The sequence below is a fragment of the Bactrocera oleae genome, chromosome 6 (assembly GCF_042242935.1).
Source record: "Bactrocera oleae isolate idBacOlea1 chromosome 6, idBacOlea1, whole genome shotgun sequence".
NCBI lineage: Eukaryota > Metazoa > Arthropoda > Insecta > Diptera > Tephritidae > Bactrocera > Bactrocera oleae.
In genome coordinates this window covers 44,523,098-44,544,132 of record NC_091540.1, presented here as the reverse complement: position 1 = coordinate 44,544,132, position 21,035 = coordinate 44,523,098, and the positions used below count along the sequence as shown (strand labels likewise).

Genomic DNA, 21,035 nt, shown 5'->3' with positions numbered 1-21,035 from the left:
CAAAGCACAAATAAAAAGAATATCTCTGTCCGTATGTAGACAGGAAGTATCAGATCCGCTAGCTATAGCGTACTGTACGGGTGTGTGTGTGTGTGTGTGGATTGTGGATTTGATGAAAAGACAACACGAGTGACAAGGCAAAACATGGCGGGACGATATTATGGAAACATAAGCGCCAATGCAGCAGCCATTGCTTTCATAATGCCAGCTTTCGAGCAGCGCAATGGTTCTGCGAAATGCGAAATAGTAAAAGTTTTAATGCCATTGCAGTTAGAAAGCGTAAAATGGGATTTTCTGTGGTAAACGAATTGGAAGAAGCGAGTGCAAGTCGGTTAGGTGGTAGGGCGTTCCACGCAGGACGAAAGTGATAGCATGTGGCTGTGTGGTTGTGTGGATATGCTGGTTAACAGCACAAATCATCTCCATTACTATGCGCTTATATTATCATTTGCTTTCATTTCGCTCTCCTTCATAAACCCGTCTAATTTCTGAGCATGCATGTTGCTGAGCGACATCTCAATGTTTGTATATGTGTGTAAGTGTGTGAGTATCTGCTTTAGCCGGGAAATTCATCCAGTTCGTGATGTATTCAGGCAGACTCTGTTTTAGTGTATGCGGATCTTTTCTCCTTTTTTTTTGTCTTACTCTCAAGTTTCGCTTGCTCACTGCTTCAGCAGCAGCGTATTTTGCTTTAGCGCTACAAAGCTGCTTTATGAATGCAGTCCATAGTTTTTTGTAGCACCAATGTTGTTTTTCTTTCGTTTTCATCGTCAATTTTAGCAAATTTGTTGCTTTCAATTTTCTATGCGCTGAGTGTTGCATTGAGGTAATACACGCTTTAGAGCAGTCAATTTGCTGTAAACTTAAAATTGTTGCTCCTCTTCTTTTAACTTGAAATTATATTTAGAGAGAATTTATTGCAATTGATACGGAAATATGCTTCAAAATCTTCAAGCAGCATGAAATTGTTACGAATTTTACAATTCCACATTAATTTCATAAAAAAGCTTATCTTTCTCAACAAATAGCACCGCTTTCGTGCTCATTTATTTCATCTGTTAACAACATACTCTAGCACTCTTACTTTGCTCCTTATCTTCTTTTCACTTCACTGCCAATGCTCTAGCACTGTCATGTCATGGTTTTGGTGATTAGCTTTACTGTCTTTTTAATTTTTTTCTTCATTTCATACTCAACATTCAAGCGCCAATCTAACGAATTGTTAACAACTCAATGATGGCTTTGTCCTTGCCTGACCCCTGTACAAATTGTTATTCATATTTAGGCTGTCAACTTGAAGTATTTGAAGTGCCTACGTGCTTATGGGGTGACCTGTGTATTTATTGTGCACAATTATTCGGGAAAGTTGAAGGCACAAGCAAATATTGAGGTGCAAGCAGAAGTCACTGTAATAAAGTTCAACAGGAAAGTCACAGATTTATATCTGTTTTCTTTCACTGCTAATTTATAAATGGCCATGACAGTTTAATTTGCGCTGTCATGATGACATCTCAACTGTCAAAATTTTTGTGAGTGACCTCGAGGCACCGCAAATTACAAAGAACAAATAAATTGATAGAAAAGTTGTAAATCCAAAGTCATCTCAAATTAATAAAGCAAAAATTTTTTTTTAAGTGGATATTCAGTTTCTATAACCGCGCTGATGTGGATATGATCAGATAGCTCAAAAGTTGCGAAACTTTTCCGCTGTATCCAAAGTTCAGAGTGTAGAGAGAATATAGTCAAAAAATCGTATGAAGATTATGTCTACGTATTTAAACACCGCAGCCTTCGGTCAATTGGCAATTTTGGTTTCACTTATTTTTTTGCCCTGTTATTCAATATTATTTCTATTAATCAAATTTTAAGAAGTGCTTGACACAATCTTCTCAAAAGTAAACGTTATAGACCCTATAAAGTATATAACATATATAAATGATCAGCATGACGAGCTGTGTCAATTTAGCCATGCCTGACTGTAAATATGCAAACTACTCCCTCAGTTTTTGAGATATTGATCTGAAATTTGTCACCCGTCCTTTGTTCACCAAGAAGCTGATCATTTGTCGAAACGACTGATATCAGTACACTATAGCATATAGCTGCCATACAAACTGACCAATCAGCAACAAATTGTAGTATCGAAAACTTTTTATTTGACGAGATATCTTTATGAAATTTTGCACCGGTTATTGCTTAAGACAATATTGCAATCTCCGAAGAAATTGTGCAGATCAGATCACTATAGCATATAGCTGTCATACAAGTGAACGATCAGAATGAAGTGCCTATAGGGAACGCTTGGTGTTTGTGACTTCTGTGTGACCTCTTGAATAGAACGTATCTTATACAATTATAGTTATTCATTAAAATAAGTAATCTATTTTATATTAACATTTAATGCACCTTAACAAATAAGTGATACACAAGTTATAACTTTGTTAAATAAATATATTTTCTCTTCTATTTACAGATTCTCCGCAAATTAAAGGTCAGTTCACCAGCACATTATATACTAACTTTATTAGTAATTCAAATGAAATTTACTCTTAGTGCCGTGTATTTGTTTATTATACCAAATACAGTTTGTCGATTATGTTTGCTTCACTAATTGATTGCTGAAAATTTATCAACTGTAAGTAAACTATATTTGTGTGCAAGCAATTCATTTTGAATTGCGCACAAGAATCACCCATCAAACACAGACCCAACAGAAATCGTGTTTTTTTTTTTTTTTGCCTCAGAGTCCGTGTGTCTGTCTGTCTACGTACAAATGCCTAACAATAGAATTTTCCCACAATCGAGTCTAGCGGCACAGCCTGCTTAGCAGTACGCACCTTCTTTGAGGCATACTTACACACCAACAATAATACCGCACACAGCGCGCTCACAGTTATTTAACCCACACTGTGGCGGCAGTAATTTACAAGCTCACCTTAGCGCTCACCATTTCCCGGCAGCCTTTCCTGCGTACTCACATACACACTCACTCACGCATCCGCACGTTTACAATATTTGTAGTCCATTCGCTTGCGCGCCTTCGGTATTGTGTTTTACTTACTTCGGGGTGAACATCCTTAAAATTCAATTATTTATTTTAAATTAGTCCTATATCTTACATTGCAGCCCATCTTCTACCTTTGCCTTCCTCTGTGGCCACTAATCAGTGCGTTTGTGTTTGTGTGCGTAGGGTTTATTCTCACAGCGGGCAAAATTTCGGTTTCTGACTTTATCAACCAGCACACACAACCACCTTTTAAACATATCTTTATATGTGTTTGTGTGTGTTGCTGGTGTGGGTGTGGGCGCTCAGTAAGTGAGCGAATCTTTTATTCTAATATAATTTTCGTATTTTCTCAAGCGTAAATTACATTAAGTTCATCATTTTATCGTTACAAAACCGCTCTTTGTATTTGTTGTTATTACAATACTTTCTACTGCTGTCAAGGGTTATTCGTCTTTGTTATTGTTAAAAAAATTTATACTTTGTTGTTGTACTTTCTGAATTTGTTGTCTTACCATGTGTGGTTGAGAGTTTTTCTTGTTTTTGTTGCCATTATCTTAGTTCCTAACTGCATTTGCATTTGTCTATTTATTGCTTGAAATAATAGAAATTGATAATCGTCCACTAACACACACACACACATATACATATCTATAAAGATAAATAAATTATTTACTCATCCGATAGTATTTGCCTTTATGAAGAATCACAATCGCATAGTTAAAGTGACCAAGCAAAGACTTCGAAACAGAATAACAGTAGATGCGGATGGCAGCTAGTTAGAATGTTGAAACTGTAGCAAATTGGTATGATTTCTAAATAAATGTGCATGTGTGTGAAAAGTGCGAAAGCAATTAAAGAGAGCTTACTGTGAGTATGTATGCGTTCGAACAAATTGATTTCTGCAGTTGAGCTTAGTTTGAAAATATATTAGAAATACTGAGAATAGTAGATTATAAATGCAATAATAATTAGAATTTACTACTAGAGGCTTGTTTAATATTAGAAAATACTTCTATTGAAGGAATAACATTTCAAGAGCCATACACCAATTGTGCTAATGTGATGCTTGATATAAAAATATAATCGTTCAGTTATGTTAAACCAATTTCTATAAGCCTTAATTTGTGAGCAGCAGGTGCCGCTTTCACCAAAATCTTCATTAATTCATTCTTTCTTTAAAACAAGAAAAAATTAACTTCGAATGCTTTGAAGCCATAGCACCCTACACAAGGTTGTTTCTTATAACAAAAAATTTTCTAAAATGATGTTTTATCTTAATTCTAAAAGTGATAGTAGTAGTGGTCCTAACTCCACAATATCCTCGAAGATTGTAGAGTTGGCTTAAATAACTAAGTTCGTGAAGATATATTCTAAAATAAAAAAGGTTTCCTTTAACATTAAACGATATCGATGAATGTTGGCTCATTATATCCGCTCTGCGTAGTAATCATATCATCGCCTACTGGCCAGACTGTTAGTCCAATGATTCTGTTTCTATAACAAAAAATCCCTGATTTTCTGATGTCAAAAATATTACCAAATTTAACTGCCTCCCAAAACATTCTTTAAACTTATCTACACAGCAAGTTATACAACACCAACTACCGGGTCCGTGACGACTTCTAGGCCAACATTCGTTGCGATATTTTCGCTACACCGTTCGCTATGCTCGAAAAAGTAATGGCAAACGTAGCAAAAAGTATTTATTAATTCTCCCACGATATTCGAAATTTTACCAGCTAAAGGTAAAAGCAGAGTAAAAGACTGGATGATGCGTTAAAAAAATTAAAGTCAATGAATGCTTCATGCTCAAATGCCAACAACAAAAGTGGTATAACTCATAATTTATCATGCATTTCACAAAAATGTATAAATTTGTGTGCGCAATTTTTTCATTCGGGATATCTACGACGCCGACTTGTATACGAGTGAATAATATTCGTTGATTGTACTTCCATATTAGTAATGCTTTAACTTGTTATGACTATTATAACTTTTAAACACCAGATTAAATAACGATTTTAGACATCTCCGAAATGTAGCCACATCACCTTGATATAGCGTTTAAAAGCTGTAGACTGAGTTTTTTTTTTAAGATTTCTGCAAATCTTCACCTCTACTAGTAAGAGAGCATTAATGCTTACTTACATACATCAATCGTAATACTCCAAACTCCGCTCCACTCAAGGTGCCTACACACACATTTTTTACCGCAATCTCTTGGCCAGCTGCCAAATAGTTTTGACTGCATTTCTGCCGCCACCTATGTTATATAACGGCATACCCTATAACACAGTGAAGTATTTCATAGTTCGACAAGTGCGGCTAACAAAAATTCCACACATGCCTTTCTTACAAAAGTGAAATAATAATATAGCAACAACAACATGGCGCAAGTGTCCAACAAGAAATATGACTTTGATTTATTGGCATCCTTAACCGAAAACGGTTGGAAAATATTTACAACGTCCACCGTGGCAGCCAACTGGCTCAATGTGTTTGCTCCTGTGTGTGTGTGTGTATGTGTATGTGAATCATTTGAAATCGCCTCTCGAATTGTAGGCGTGTTGAGCACGTTTTACACGCGTTCACATGTAGGCGTGTATGTGTGTGGGTCAAAAGCCCCATAAAGCCGGCATTCACTTCTTGTTTGCGAACCCTTCATAACTTTCATCGCTTTATTGAATTTTTTTCGTTATTCGCATGCTTTTATTACAGTTTTTTTAGTTTGTTAAATTTATTTATTTTTTCTTATTGCATTCGAACTTTTTTACTTGATACTATTCATAACCTCACAAACAAATCAAAATTAAGTATCCTTGCGCATCCTTTTTATTTCATTTTACTTCTCTTAATGCCGTTCCTTTTTCTTCTCGTGCATGTGTGTGTATTTCACTTGCTACGCGCCCACGCAGCGGCTCACCGGTTGCCGGCATGTAAACCCCTTTTTATTGCGGCCGCTTGCGAGATGCTGTGAACTGCAAACTTTGTAATGTATTTAGCGTATTTTTCTTAACTTCTCCTTGTTGTTTACTTTGTAGTTTAACGTGCTTTTTTCTTATCGCATTCGATGGGTGTGGGCGACTGTTGGCGAGCTTTCACGTAGCGGACCTTTGTTAGTTTGCTCCTTGCCGGCTTATCCCAGTTGTGGTGTAAATCATAAAAAAATATTTGAAAAATCTGCTTCCGCCTTTAAATGGAATTTCAGATTAAATGCACAAAATAAAGCAGAAATATTATATCTTGCAATTACAAGGAGTTGAACGCGTGTCTGTATAACTCCCTTCATATTTGGTCATATAATTGAATTCCACAAATATGTTTACCCTGAGGATTTCACTTTCGATTTTATTATAAATTATTTTTCGCACGATAAGTATGTACTTATATGTAAAAACACTTATTACACGTAATTCCTCATCGGTGCCTTATATGTCCATGCGATTTTGGCTGATTCACAAGAACTCGTGAGTCGGTTCAACAGCTCGTTAATTGCAAACAATTCGAAATAACAATAACGATCCTTTTAATTTGATTTTTTTTAAACGGCGTCATGAAGTCTCTATGCCTATGCCATAGTTGGAACATCCAGTACTTTCACAGTATTTATTCGCTTAATTTATATGCTCTTTAGAGAGTAAACCTTGAGCTCCTACTCTTTGAACTATGGAGATGTAAGCGAAAGGTTTATTGAATTCTCTTCTTGGTCTAGTCTGATTGTCTCTGACTGAATCGCATTGATCTACAAAAGATAATATTAGGGTCTTTCGGAAAAACGAGATCTCTATCGATGCTTCTGAGTGTTAGCTCCCAAGTACCTTGCCCGTTTAGAATATAACGTCGACGTTGTATTAAAAACAAGGCAAAGCGTTAATTTCAAGTGGATTAAAACCGCAAAACCTTTCAGAAATTAAAGAAGAAAAATCGTGAGCTTCAGTGGCACCGAAGTTAACATACCCTTTGCAAATAAAGAAGTTTCCATACAAGCTTTTTATTTGAATCGATCCGTTTGTTGACAGCTATAGGATATAGTGATCCTATCTAAAAAATTTCTTCTAGCCATAACCCATGCTAAATTTCGTGCAGATATCTCATTAACTATAAAAGCTTTTCATACCAAAATACAGTTTTGATCGTTCAGTTTGTAGACAGTTATATCTTAGAGTGGTCCGGTATAGGTATAAAAGAAAGGGACGTGTGTAAAATGTCAGATCGATATCTCAAAAACCTGTTACAAACTTCGTAGCAAACTGGATATAATAATAAAATAAGCTTAGACTTTCAGACTTAATAGTACTTTAAGTACTTAAACCTACACAAATTTATATACAAAGCGAAAACTAAAACTTGTGCTTATCGACTACTACAAATAATTTTCTTTCACTACCTTTCTGATGATTTTCTTTTTTGTTCTTCTTCAAGTCTAAAATTAAAAAATTTACTGCTTTACAAAAATGGCCTTATTTTTTTCTCATATTTCTTTTTTGTGTTATATAGGCTTTTGATAGGCGTTGATGTTTGACTATAAATATCTCGTAAACGCTTAACTTAATCGAAAAATTATATAGATCGTTTATGTAGAACAGTAAAGTTCCTATAAGTCTACAAGCTTTGCAACTAAAAATGATATTTTGTCATAAAGTTAAATTAAAATAAATAAACAAATTTACCTGAAAATAAACCAACTTCAACCGTTAATATCTTTTAAACGGTTAAGTTTACGAAAAGCATTTAATATCCTAAAAAAATTATAAATCGAAATGTTTTCAAATAGCTGGAAACGAGATATGAATTTTTCTATCCGATTATACGAAAAAAATATATAACGGTAAAGCGGAGGACCTTCCGTTACGCTTTAGAGCTGATAATTGAAGAGCCTTTCTTAGAGGTGTCTACCAACCAATTTTTCAGAGTACTTAGCGAACCCACCCTAATATATATATCTACCGCATCTCTTCTATTTAAGAGTAATATATTTCGCTGTTAAAAAAAAATCGAATAAATTTTGAATTCTGTCCTAAAATACATATTTTCTAATTCTCAATATTAAAACAACGTAGAATTTCTTAGTGACTAAATGATTGCTCTCAAATTCGTATACACATAGATTTTCACTGATTTTTATGCTTCTTTTCTAAGCTTTATCCGCTCTAAAACTATAAGATATGCTAGTAAAGCTTAAGTGATGTGCGGTATCGTCTGTGTACCAACAGCAGCACTTTTAATGGCACATTACATACTACAAACTCCAAGCATTTCGCTTTCAACTCTCCCGAAGCATCATTAAATCGCGGCATTACAACAGCCATATACAATAAATAGACAGATACCCACACACATAGACACAGCACTCAACACTGCCTCATACTTATCCGCGTAGCTAGGTAAACCACGTATCCGTAATTAAGCAACAGGTGTGCAATACTCACGACAGCGCCAAGCAGCTTACTTTTCGCACGGAATTCTGCTTTCGCAGTATTTTCGCATTGTCTTACTCCACACTCTCTCAGCGCGGTTTTTCATAATGTTTTTCGCGTTTTAATTTGTTTTGCTGCAGTCAATGCCTTTTATATACATTATGCATTTGTTGTTATTGTTGTTTTCTTATAGTACGGTGTACTGTTTGCAATTGCTTTTGAGTGGATTTTACTTTGTCGGGAAAGCATGCTTGCAATCACGATACACAGTCTCGCTTGTATACAGTATTTTGACTGCGCTTTCAGTGTGGCCTACATTTGGGCGCTTTGAAAGCATTATTGCTTCTTTCAATTATTCCCCAATTTCTTTTGGTGTCTGAGCAGCGTGGTATTTACAGTATTTATTTATTTTGGTTTCTTGTATGCTACATCTGCAGGATTTGGCTACATCTGGACGTTTAAAGAAATCTTGTCTGCACAAAATCATAACACATCTTTCTGAAAATTAGAGAACATCTAAGTAAGAGACTGTCTGTAAGTATCTCTCTTTGGAAAGGGCTGTAGCTTAGATGCAGTTAATTCTCATTAATCAAACACCCAATCGCAGCTATCTTTCTTAGAATATGGAAAATAACTTGATTATGAATGAAAAGCCACGATTTATCATTCGCTTACGTTTAGCCGAATTCAACATTAAACCACAAAAGTCTAGTCTGTTTGAAACCCTATCATGTTGTCCAATTAAACTAAAGTATGCACCCATTGCTATCAAATAGCGGAGATGCCAAGAAATGTATAATAAAGTCCCGACGATTTAATCTTTTTCTGTGGTCCCCTAGATTAGTTGATATAGAACCTTCAGAAAACTTCTTAACCTCAGTAGTGAGGAAATTTATTTAACCCCAAAATTGCCTCGAGACAATTCCACTGTCGCCTTTTGGAATCTACTTTATTCTGTCCGTTTTTAAAATTCCTGCATTTTTTCTATAGTAATCAACTCTTATACTTGTACGATCTTAATTGCCTATAAGGGATATTAATTTCGCCAAGCTCGAATTAAGACAATCTATATTACGTAGTGCACTATTTTGTAGGTCGTTGGAGTTTGTGTTAATTTATTGATTTTTTTTCTTTAAAAAAACTCATCATCACTTAGTAGGTTTCAGTATCGCTAAGCAACTCTTAAAGAGAAGAACCCTAATTTTCTATTACGTGTAGCTTCAACTTTTACTCGTGACGGATTTGACGTTAGATCTCTTAACTGCACATAAATAAAATACTAGCATTGCAGAATATTTAAGGTATTATAACATTGGGGCAAAATTAAATTAAAAAGTACTTTTAATGACGATTTTTCAGTCTGTGTCTATTGTTATTGAGATACAGTGTGGCTTTTGTAAAAAATTACTCAGAGTGTCAGGCCCTTAAGATTTGAGAAGCGACTCCTTTTAGGGATTGTATGTCAAACCTTAACATAGAGTTCTGAAAACCTCTTGCTAAGATCCTTGTGAAATATAAATACAATAAAAGAACACCAGCTCTGTTGACCCAACTACAACAACATATAGTATAGGCTCGACTAATAGACGCTTTAGTAAAGCACTTTCTATCAAGAGCTAATATGTATAGATATATACTCGTACTTATCTATAGGTACATATGTGTGTGTCTAAATGCAGGATATGCATTATTTATGATTTCGGCTCGTTTGCAGAAAATCTTGTGACTCACTTATATGCGTATATATATTAACATATATTTACTTAAACTCGTCTGTTATGCATGCATGCTTGTTAAAACTGTTAATAAGCACATATACAAACATATATATAAAGAAACCAACACTTTGCGATGGGAGTTTGAATGCCAAGTCAATAAGACTGGCACGCACCGCAATCCTTTTGCCACGTTAAAATGGAATAAATAATACTGTTTGGCTTCACTTCGGCGAATAGCACACAGACACGCATGTGTGTGTGGTACGTTGGGCGAGTCCTACTTAACACTTATGTATTATGCAGGCGGCAGCAGCACAACGCACACATATTAATTAACTTTACGGTATTCAAAATTAATTTGCTTATAGAAACGGAAGTGGACGCAATCGCATAAAGCGCACACAACACTACACGCATATAAATAAGTATGTGAGCTTATGTATGTGTAAAATTGTATGCGTGTTATAGCAGCCATGCACATATATGGTAAACATGTTTATTGCATATATCGGCGCTAATAAAAATTTATTCGCCATTTATGTGCATATTAATGAAATGGTCGTGAACAAGGAAACTATGAAAATATAGCGAAAACAGAAACCACGTTAATGTATTGACGGTTAAATTATACTCATAGCATATACCGTTATGGTAGTATAAACCTCAAATGAATCCAAGGTTGCATTTAGATGCGGTCAATTAAAACTACAACAACATGCAGTCTATACTTTTTAATGATTATACATAAAATCATTGTTAGAATACAAAGTTGTGTATGTACCAACAACGAGAAAAGTGTGCTCTTTGAAACATTAGATGTTGTCCAAACCCCAAACTATAGCTGTTCGAGTGGGTGGTTATTCGTGTATTCTTTTCTGAAAGATCTTCTAGTACTAGAATATCAAAGCTTCTAATACAGTCAATTAAAAATAAGGGTATTGATATTATGATTCGACCATGAAAAATTTAATCAATCTATTTTAATTCCATCCTCACAGGACGCCTAATATGCCTTTTGTGTCTTCGGCTGGTTAATTCCAGTGAATTGGTTAAACTCGCCAATGCAACAAAACAAAATATAGCGGACAAATTTCGGAAATTATTCCTAGTATTCTGTATTTATGTAGTGACAAATTAATTATTAGATTTTGATAATATTATAATTTGATTTACACCTAAAAAAGGGCAAGCAGAGAAGCGAAGTGAAGCCAATGAAAATTAATTAATTAATCATATAATTATTTGTGACTGCATAAACGCACATTTGTACAAACATGGTGATTTCGAAATATGATATTACGGTATATTGTAATATATTAAATGGATGCAACAAAATTAGTGTTTTTATTGCCTCTTACCTTTTAAAAGACATGCAAACTCAGAAATTACTAATTTACAACCGCAAAAATGGTTCTTAGACTTATTTTCCTTTTCTGCATATAAATAACCCAGGTATATAAAGTTTGCCACGAAGTTTGTCCTTTCCTCACTAAGAAGATGCTCATTTGTCGGAATGGCCTATATCGGACCACTATAGCATATAGCTGCCATACAAACTGAACAATCGGAATCAAGTGGTTGAATGGAAAACTTTTTTATTTGACGAAATATCTTCACGAAATTAGATCGGAATTAAGTACTTGTAAGAAACCTTTGTATTTGTGAAAGGTATTATAGCTTCGGCGCAACCGAAGTTAACGTTTTTTCGTGTTTCTTATTCTGTTTGGATATTAAGTGCGTTTGAACAATTTATTGTATAGTGAAAATGAAAACTTATTCTTGTAAGGAATTTAACATTTCACAAAAAAGTCCAGCCACAAATCGTGAAAGATAAGTTTTAAAATTTTTTACATTATTTCATGATATGTGATATCACTAAATATGTATATACCATATATATAATACCGATGCTAAGCAGAAACAGTTACACATCTAAATATACTATACATCTTCAACCTTATGCATTTACAACTACATACACACCTACTTACATACATACATACATACATATATAAATACAAATAATCAACAGAAGACTACAATCAAATGATTATCTTCTCGTACCCACGTAGTTGCTTACATTAATATTTGTAAATAAATATATCGTCATCGTCGTTGGCGTTGGTCTGCGAGCATGTCAACATCCGCTTCCGGCGCCTGTCGCGTACACACGCGTATACAGAGATATACATATACCAACACATCTAGTTATCTTTGGTACGATTACATATGTGCTGCGTTACAAATTGATTTCTTTTTTGTGTCTTCGCCCAGATATCCCCAGATTTTTTTCGCGTTCTCCTTTGCTTTGTGTGTGAACACAAATTTTACTCAACGCGTTGTTTTGTCATTCTGGTTTATCACAGCACCCTAATTATGTGAAATATCATCGGTAACTACCGTCATCGTCGCCACACAGCCGAGGCATGGCAGCGCGCTTAGCAACCAGGGGTGAGCATGCAGCGAGTGTGTGAAGGGACTTCGTTGTGACGGGTATAATTTACATACGCTATTAGGGCCTTTTAACAGTGTGTGTGTGGGGGGTAGAAGTGGGGTTTTACAAGGAAATATTGTATGATAACTTATACACATGCGGATTTGCTCAACTCACCCCTACCCGTGAATTGGCTGGCCTCAGCATGCATAATGTTTAGTACTTTATGCTCGATACTCTTGCTTTTAGCTGGTATAAGTTTACGTTTATATATTTATCACATTTTTTATATATATTATATATGTATCTGTTATTTAGCTTTTTTCATTTTTTCACATTTTGTGCGGAATATTTTTGTTTAAGCGTATTAATTTTTTTTTTCTGTTTTTTGGTGTCAAAATTGTGTGAGTAATCGGCGGGCACTTCCAGCTGAAGCGATTAATTTTCGACTTAATGATAAAGCATAGCGCACTTGTAGGTGCCTAAGCAGTTTCCCTCTCCAATAGCGTTTGTGGCCTATGCTTTCGGTGGTTATACAGTGGAGAATGTTTTTCGGTCAGGCGATAAATTATAGCTTGATAAAAATTTGTCTAACCGCGCGGCAAATAATTTTTTGAGAGTAGTTGAAAATTTTAAATTAATGTAAATAATTTTTATAATTTAAGTCTGTGTAAAAAGAATTTTTTTCGACCTACGGGATATAATTATCATATTTCGAAAAGTAATTTTAAATACAAAAATTTCTAGTTGGGGTTTAGACATACCCATCTGATTAAATTTGATTCGTACTGATAAAAAAAAGTTCACGTATTTAGCTCCTAAACCAAACGCTTAATCTAATTTGTCCATACCTTATTATAAGCTTCGGCTGGGAATGGCCTTCAGTGCCTTTTGGCTCATTTTTGGAGCCCCATTCGCTAGATTGTTGAACATTTTTAACGTCATTTTGACAAACCAATGTCTAGCCACCAGTAATAAAACAAAAGGTTCAGATACTCTGGTAGGTGACTAGCATTGACACGTTTCATAACCAAAACACTAACTTAAATCTGTAAAATTTATACATAAGAGATATTGATATTTTCTGAGGTCTCTTCAATACGACAACACGATGATTTTTAAGCACAAGTTTTCGCTATTAACAGAGTTGTATGAACGACTCGTAAGAGGCAAGTTTTCTATGACTTCAGCCCATTTAGCAATTCAAAAAACAAACTTTTCAAAACCTTTTCTATGTTTGTTTCACTGTGCAACAAATTTCTCTTTCCTCAAATGAGTTATTACTACTCTTTCCCCACACTCCACTTCTTTAGCCACTTTAGCCGTTAGTCTGACAATACAACTCACAAACTTTTGGATATTTATTACTTCATTCCCGTTACGCTGGCGTTGGCATCATTCTTCTGTGTTTTGCTGCTTGCGCTTCATCTATTATGCCACTGCGTGCGCGAGATTACGTCACTCACATCTGCGGTATTGTAATCAACGGTATTGCATTTTTTGTATCTTATGTGTGTCGTTGATTGTTTGCAATAAATATTTTTTTATCAAATCCTTATTTACTTACAGCGCTTAATTTGAGAGAGAGAGAGAGAGAGAGAGGGGTGAGATAGAGGAGAGCACTTTTGTTTTCAATTAAAAATTTTGAGTAGTTTAAAGGTTTTTCAAAAATTGATATCGAATCTGTACCTTTATAGCTCCATCTGTTATCGTTATACTTTTTACTGTTTGAACAATGTTAAGTCCTCACCTAGAGCCCTATTCTATTAGACTAACTGAAAACGTATCAAATTCTTCTAAGATTTACTCAGACTGTAAGCAAATATTGTTAAATAATGAGATAGTTTAAATCTGAAAGAAATTATTTCGAATGACAACAAGCCCTAGGCAATATTCTGCTCAAGCAGTGCAGATCCCAGCAAGATAAAAGTAAAAAAAAATTAAATATTATCTACCTTCCAGCATTTTGCAATTACCCATCATTAGCAAGATTATTCCAGCGGATTATTTCCCCAACTAATATACATATGTATAAGCAAATATGTGCAATTTTGAAGGGATGCAAGTTTTATACTCGAAAACTCCCCATCCGCCGTTCCTACTATATTCGTTTGCAAAATGTTGTATGCGAAAGTCGGAAGTTTTAATCTCACAAAAAAGTCTTGTAATAATATTTCCAGTGTATGTGTATAAATCTAATATGGCTATTGTCCTTTACAGTTAGTGTACACTCTATACTCTTCGATAACCGGTCGGTATACTAATCCTGCCTCGAAGCGGTAAGAGTGAAATGAAATGTCAGACTCATACGTCACAAGTAGAATTATACCAATCATACATACAAGTACAAAAATGGGCCGCATTAAAGGAGGAAAGAAAAGTTATAAGCGAGCTTAAGTAGGAAAGGCACAACAAAACAAATAGCCATTACGAGGCACAATAATGGCGTTTAAAATAAAAGTGTAACTACAGTGGCGTATTGGCATCAGCGTTAGTCATATTAGCTCAACTCAATATGTTGTGAAATTCGAAATCCTTTCGCTTTGACATTAATCCGAAATGTTAGCTTCAGTGAACGCGTTTGAGTTGGGCAGCCTTTAGTTAGACTGGCGGGCAGACAAAGCATAATTCGGTAAACGAAAGGTTTAAAAAATATTTTACTGACCAACAGGCTCTTTTGAACTTAAAAGTTTAAGGGTAGTTGTTTGGATACAAGGGATACATGCAGCATGAGCAAATTAGTTGTCAGAATAAGTGGAAAAGTAAGGTGAAAATGAAAACAATTTAGAGAAAATATTGGATTTAGAAAGGATAAGCGTCTAAAAAATAACGAGGCATTTTTTGCTCTTATGTTAAAAATTCGCTCTTTAAATGTAGCGGCTGAACAATGACTTGTCAATTACACTAGTTTATAGTTATTTTGCGAATGTAATGTTCGATTGCTAAAATCGAAAATGATAGTAAAAATTTCCTAACACGTAGGATTTTTTGTGTTAAATTCAAGGGTTGTGACGTCAAACCACCACCATTTACTAAAATGAGAAAAATAAATGTACGTGATGCAAAATTTCTGAACTCAAATGCGTAATCAGGACACCTCAATATTATTAGTGTTATTATTCTCGAGTCAATATTTAACACATAAAATAAATTTTCAAAGGATTAGTTCATGGAGGGTAATTTCTAACCTCAAAATGTTTTTGTCCCTTAAGTATTTCTTTCGAGTTCCATATTAATTGTTAGCAACGTTGGAATCATTATGATTTTATGTTAGCTGGGAGCAAGAATGATTACAAAAATAAAAGTAAAATAAATTATTTTCAGTAACGGTAAAAATTATGTACCTGTTTTTCCTTCGATTCGGAAGTTAACCTAAAATCCCTCTGAGCCTTAGCTTACTAGCCTTTAGCAAGAGTTTATGCATCTCTGCTGCTATGTATTGAATGTCTTCAGAGCTAAGCTAACTTCAAAGGTAGATAGTAAACTTTACTGATCTCGTACAGCCAATTATTTTAAGGCATGTATGTACTCGTATTCCCACTTGCACATTGGGTCAGGCATCTTTTGCAGATCGTCTGCAATTCTTCGGTACCTCTTAGGACAAGTAAGATAAGAGGTGATATTTTTGGAGTTGTAACCAGTAGCATTACTTTACGTCAATTTAAATGACAGAAAATAGTTTTTAAAGTATTAGGGTCCTTTCGTACTTACGATGTCAACATTACTTTTGAGAAGAAGATTGAGTTATACGTAGATCCGTTTGTTTGAGAGATTTTTCAAGATTTGCTGCATACGAATGCATAAAGGGCTTACAGTAGTTGTTATGTAAGTCTAAAGTCAACCTGATATATTTCCTTAATCCTTTTGGTCCTAAATCATATAAATCTGATTCATACAACCCTTCAAGTCGCAAAATAGGTACATTCAAAAGCTTTCTTAGTTCCTCCCCGACATATTTGAATAGTTTATCCACAATACTTTTACTTCACTCTTACATTTAAAACTTATCAACTGCCGCCTTAATTAGGTCAGTGACTTCTACAATGGCTCAGGTAATTGACTGCTGCTCTTGAACATTTGAACTTTCACTTGAATCATTTCGAAAACTACAAACACATTAGAAACACATAAAATCACTAAACCAACTCAACAGATTCATAAATATATATGCGCACTACAAATCGAATTTCTAAACAAATCCTATGCCATCTAACAGTTTCATAACGCCGCGGCCGCTTGTGCTGGCAAGGAAATGCATTTCCGCAGAAAAGTCATCAAACAGCATGCAAAGTTTAACAACCTCACTTATTAGCCTTTATTACACCGATTTCGGGCATCGAACATTGCACAAAGAATAAATATTTACATACAAATCGGGTATGCGCTGCGGCGTGGGCACATACACCTACACTCATACTCAAGCATATCGGAATCATTTCGCTTCACTGAATTCATTTGCGCCGGTTGCCTTCTGTTTGGGCGGACAGAAATAGATCTCTTCAACACCCTAAAATAAACAAACTGTAGTAGTTCCGCAGTGATAAAGACGAAAGAAATTACTGCCATCGAATGGAGTAACCAACCAGCGGACCGAGTGATGGCCAACTGACAATGAAATGAAACAGCAGCGTTTTGTCGAGGCAGAATGGCATAAAGCGAACATAAATCGACTGTGGAAATGTGAGGCGAAAACATAACAAAACAAAAAAAAAACCAAAAAACGGAAGGAAAAAATTGAAGCAGCGACGCTAATACATCAAGCGCCCACCCGCCGTGCAAAGGGTAGCTGAGCTGAGAGGCTGCTTCCCTTGCCGCTCCTGCTGCTCGCTTCACTTGTGCTGTTGCATTGATAAGCTGAAGTGTGCTGTGTGGGCTGGCGAGGAAAGTCGAAATCAATTGCGGCGATGGCTTCATTTGATGCGCTGTCGGCCGCAAACGGAGTTCATGGTCAACACATCAGCGCAAATGATGACCATGATGGAGAGATGCCTGCTGGTGATGAGTGTCTGAGTGCCTGCTGATGAGCGCCTTCACCGTCAGCGCTGTAACGGACATGTAATAATGGATGTAGAAAGCACTACATTTGTACTGAGTCCGACTGTATCTGTGAGAGAGTGTGTGGATGTCAGTGAGTGGCCGGCTCCGTAAGGGTGTGTGTGCTGAGTTCAAGTCAGCCTATGCTCGCATGACAGTGACAGGATGTTAGCAACAAAGTAACTTTCTTTAGCACTGAGTGCCGCTTAGCTACTGACAGCCACAACAACACTGACGACTTCAAACAGCCTGACGATGAAGGCGTTGATGGAGCTGCAAATAATCAACAGTGGACCGACAAGGCGTTAGAGTTGTGGAGGGAGAAGAAGTAGAAAAGTGGAGTAAAGCAAGTAAATAAATAAACTGACAGGTTGCTGTTTGTAATACAAACGTGCTCAACTTTGGCACTTTGACCGTGTCGCGGCAACTAATACCTACAACAACAACACCAAGCAAAAAAAAATGTTAAATTCGGTTGCACTGAAGCTAAATAAAATATCCTTCACAGATAAAAAAGATTTTCGTACAAGAACTTGATTTTGATGTGCCGATGTCTTGGATAATAACTCATGCCAAATTTCCCGAAGATATTTCGTTAAATAGAAAAGTTTTCCATACAAGAACTCGATTTTGATCGAGGAGTTTGGCAGCTACATATATGCTATAGTGATCCGAAATCGGTCATTCCAAGCGGTCTCTTGGTGAGAAAAGAATGGGTACAAAATTTCAGATCTTTATCTCAAAAACTTAGGGACAAGTGCGCGTATATACAAACAGACGGACGAACAGACAGACGAACATGGCTAAAGCGACTCAGCTCGTCACGCTGATTATTTAAATAATTTTTTATAAGCTTCCCGACGTTTCTTTCTGGGCGTTACAAACTTCGTGGCAAACTGAATACACCTCGTTCAGGGTATAAATATGCTTTCTTTTCAAGGCCTGTCCAAGAAGAAAAGCGCGTATTAAGCGGGAATTTTTAAACAGTGTTGATCGTCATAGTAATGCTGGATGTCAATTTTCGCCGCAGGACACAACAAGCTGTTAAATGTGAATACAAAAACAACAACAACTGGTAGTGTATGAGAGCATGACAAATTATATTGCTATAATACAAAGAATATATCAAGAAAGTAAACGGCGTATAAATATAACAATAGCGCATTTACACGATACTGAAGTCAATGCAGTAAGTGATAATGAACAACAACAACAATATACAAGCGGTTACCCTAACAACCAGTTCCACTCTGACACAAACTTCCATAGTGGAAAAGAATAAAAGCTTACAGCTCAAAAGCAACCATGGTGAGCATGTAACGGATAATTATAATGACATAGTCGGACATTTGCCGAATGCTCGATGTCACCAGGCAGCGCCTAAAACACCCACAATGCCACCATCTCACTTAACTTAGTAATCCCATTCAACTATAGATGTTTGTATGTATGTATAACTATGTATTTTTGTATGCGCAGCTGTTATCATATTCTTCTTCGACGCAGACGTTCACTCAAGCATATTGTCGGCTAATACTGGCGATGATGGCTTAGCAGCAAACCAATTTATCTCACAGCATACGCACGTGTATATATCTATGTGGTAGTGCACACAGCTTCCTTAAGGCTAATCACTCTCGAGCGCACACACCTACACTTTTATGTATGTGAATGCAAATGTAAATGTAAATATACGTTTTTGTAAATTTATGTGCGACTTCTAAGTAAGCTTTGGCAAAACTTTACGGCAGCTTGTTAGGTTTTGATCAATGAGCAGAAATTATCTCTCTATATACTATATACCCATATACGTATATACAAGCATATACATATATAGGTATATGTACATTGTGTATTCATAACGTTCTTATGTACCATATAAATGTATGTATGTAGGTAGATCGGTTTGTACTTCAGCGTCTATCACTTAGTATCAGCTCAGCTACTCTCCATCCCGACAAGCAATGTACCATAAATGTAATGCTATGACTGCAGGTCAAATTGTATTTCTAGGTACATGGCATGTGTCTATAGCGCAAATATCTCTCTTGTGACATATTGATTACCCATCGTAAGTAGCATATGTTGTAGCGCAGCTGATGTTCTTTTACTGTTATTGCACACGTGTATGAGAGTGTAGGGGACTAATGACTACACGCTTCGTTATCAGCGCTGAGAGTATTTTACATAATTTTTATACTAACTAAAAGCAGTTAGCAAGAAGTGAAGATTAAGTAATAAGTGAAAATATTTTTAAAAGATTTGTTGTCAGTCAAACTATACTATTTATAATAATAAATATATATTTTTTAGTATTTTCAGTCAGTCTTAATTTTTAGCAATTTTGTGTTAAATCCCATAAATTTTTGATACAAATACAGTTACTGTGACGTCTGAAAATTATTTCGAAAAACATTCCTTCAAAATATTTATATTATTTGCATAAAAATTCTTTATTAAATTTTTTATTAAGATATTTACCGCATATTTACATATACTTGTATACTACATATAGACTCTTTTGCAACCTCTACTCCATGTGGTTTTTGCAAAAGATTCAGATCTTTTGTTACAAGTCAAGCATTCACATGCTGCATACCCTTAAAATTAACCAAAATGTGCTGACTCGATTCTTAAGAGTTGTTGAGATTTTCTGCTGTCTCTCCGATGACAACACGACGGCTTTTATACTCTCGCAACATCTTGCTATAGAGTAATTATAGTTTTGTTCACCAACAGTTGTTCGTATCACCTAAAAATAATGGAGTTAGATATAGGGTTATATACATATATATAACCGATCATAATGATGTGTCTGTCTGTCCATCCGTCCGTCCGTCCGACTGTACAAGCGATAACTTGATTAAAATTTTAGGTGAAATCCAAAATTTGGAATATAATATTATACTTATATTCGCACTGCGCAATTCAATTGAATATCTAAAAAATTTTGTTGAGAAAGCTTTAGCATTTTATACCTAAGATATGTTTGTAAGCCTAGAATAAATAGATGGCTAAGTCGAGTGTATTTTTATAAAATTTGACACTCTGACCCGCTATACAAATTTATTCAACATAACCTAAGTCAAAGTAAATACTTCTAAAGTCAATTAGTCGCTGCACTAAAATCTGAAACTGGAAAATTTTATGCTGGCGTCGGAAAACAGTTATATTTTCATTCTGTAAAATATGACAATTTTGTTTGATTTTTTTTGGCTTATAACTGTATATCACAGTCATGTTTTTACTGCCTCAAAAATTAGCAAGTGACCTGTTGAGTGCATTTTACGCGCTAAAAACTCGCCACTCAAGGCAAAGAAGACAAAAAGTAGTCCCCAAAAACTTTTAAATAGCGAAAGCAAAATGCTTTATGCAAAAATATAATTTTTACAGATTTGGCAGTACACTGAAAAAATAATATATAC

At 35.4% G+C, this 21,035-nt stretch overlaps 1 protein-coding gene across 1 annotated transcript in view; it reads left to right on the top strand.

The window, feature by feature from the left end:
* The first annotated feature begins 2,471 nt into the window (after nucleotides 1-2,471).
* The window catches only part of Con (leucine rich repeat protein connectin), a 114,380-nt gene continuing 95,816 nt past the window's right edge, over nucleotides 2,472-21,035 (top strand). Inside the window, exon 1 of the mRNA XM_014239726.3 lies at nucleotides 2,472-2,491. The gene's annotated coding sequence lies outside the window, so the exon portion shown is untranslated. The remainder of the gene's footprint in view (nucleotides 2,492-21,035) is intronic.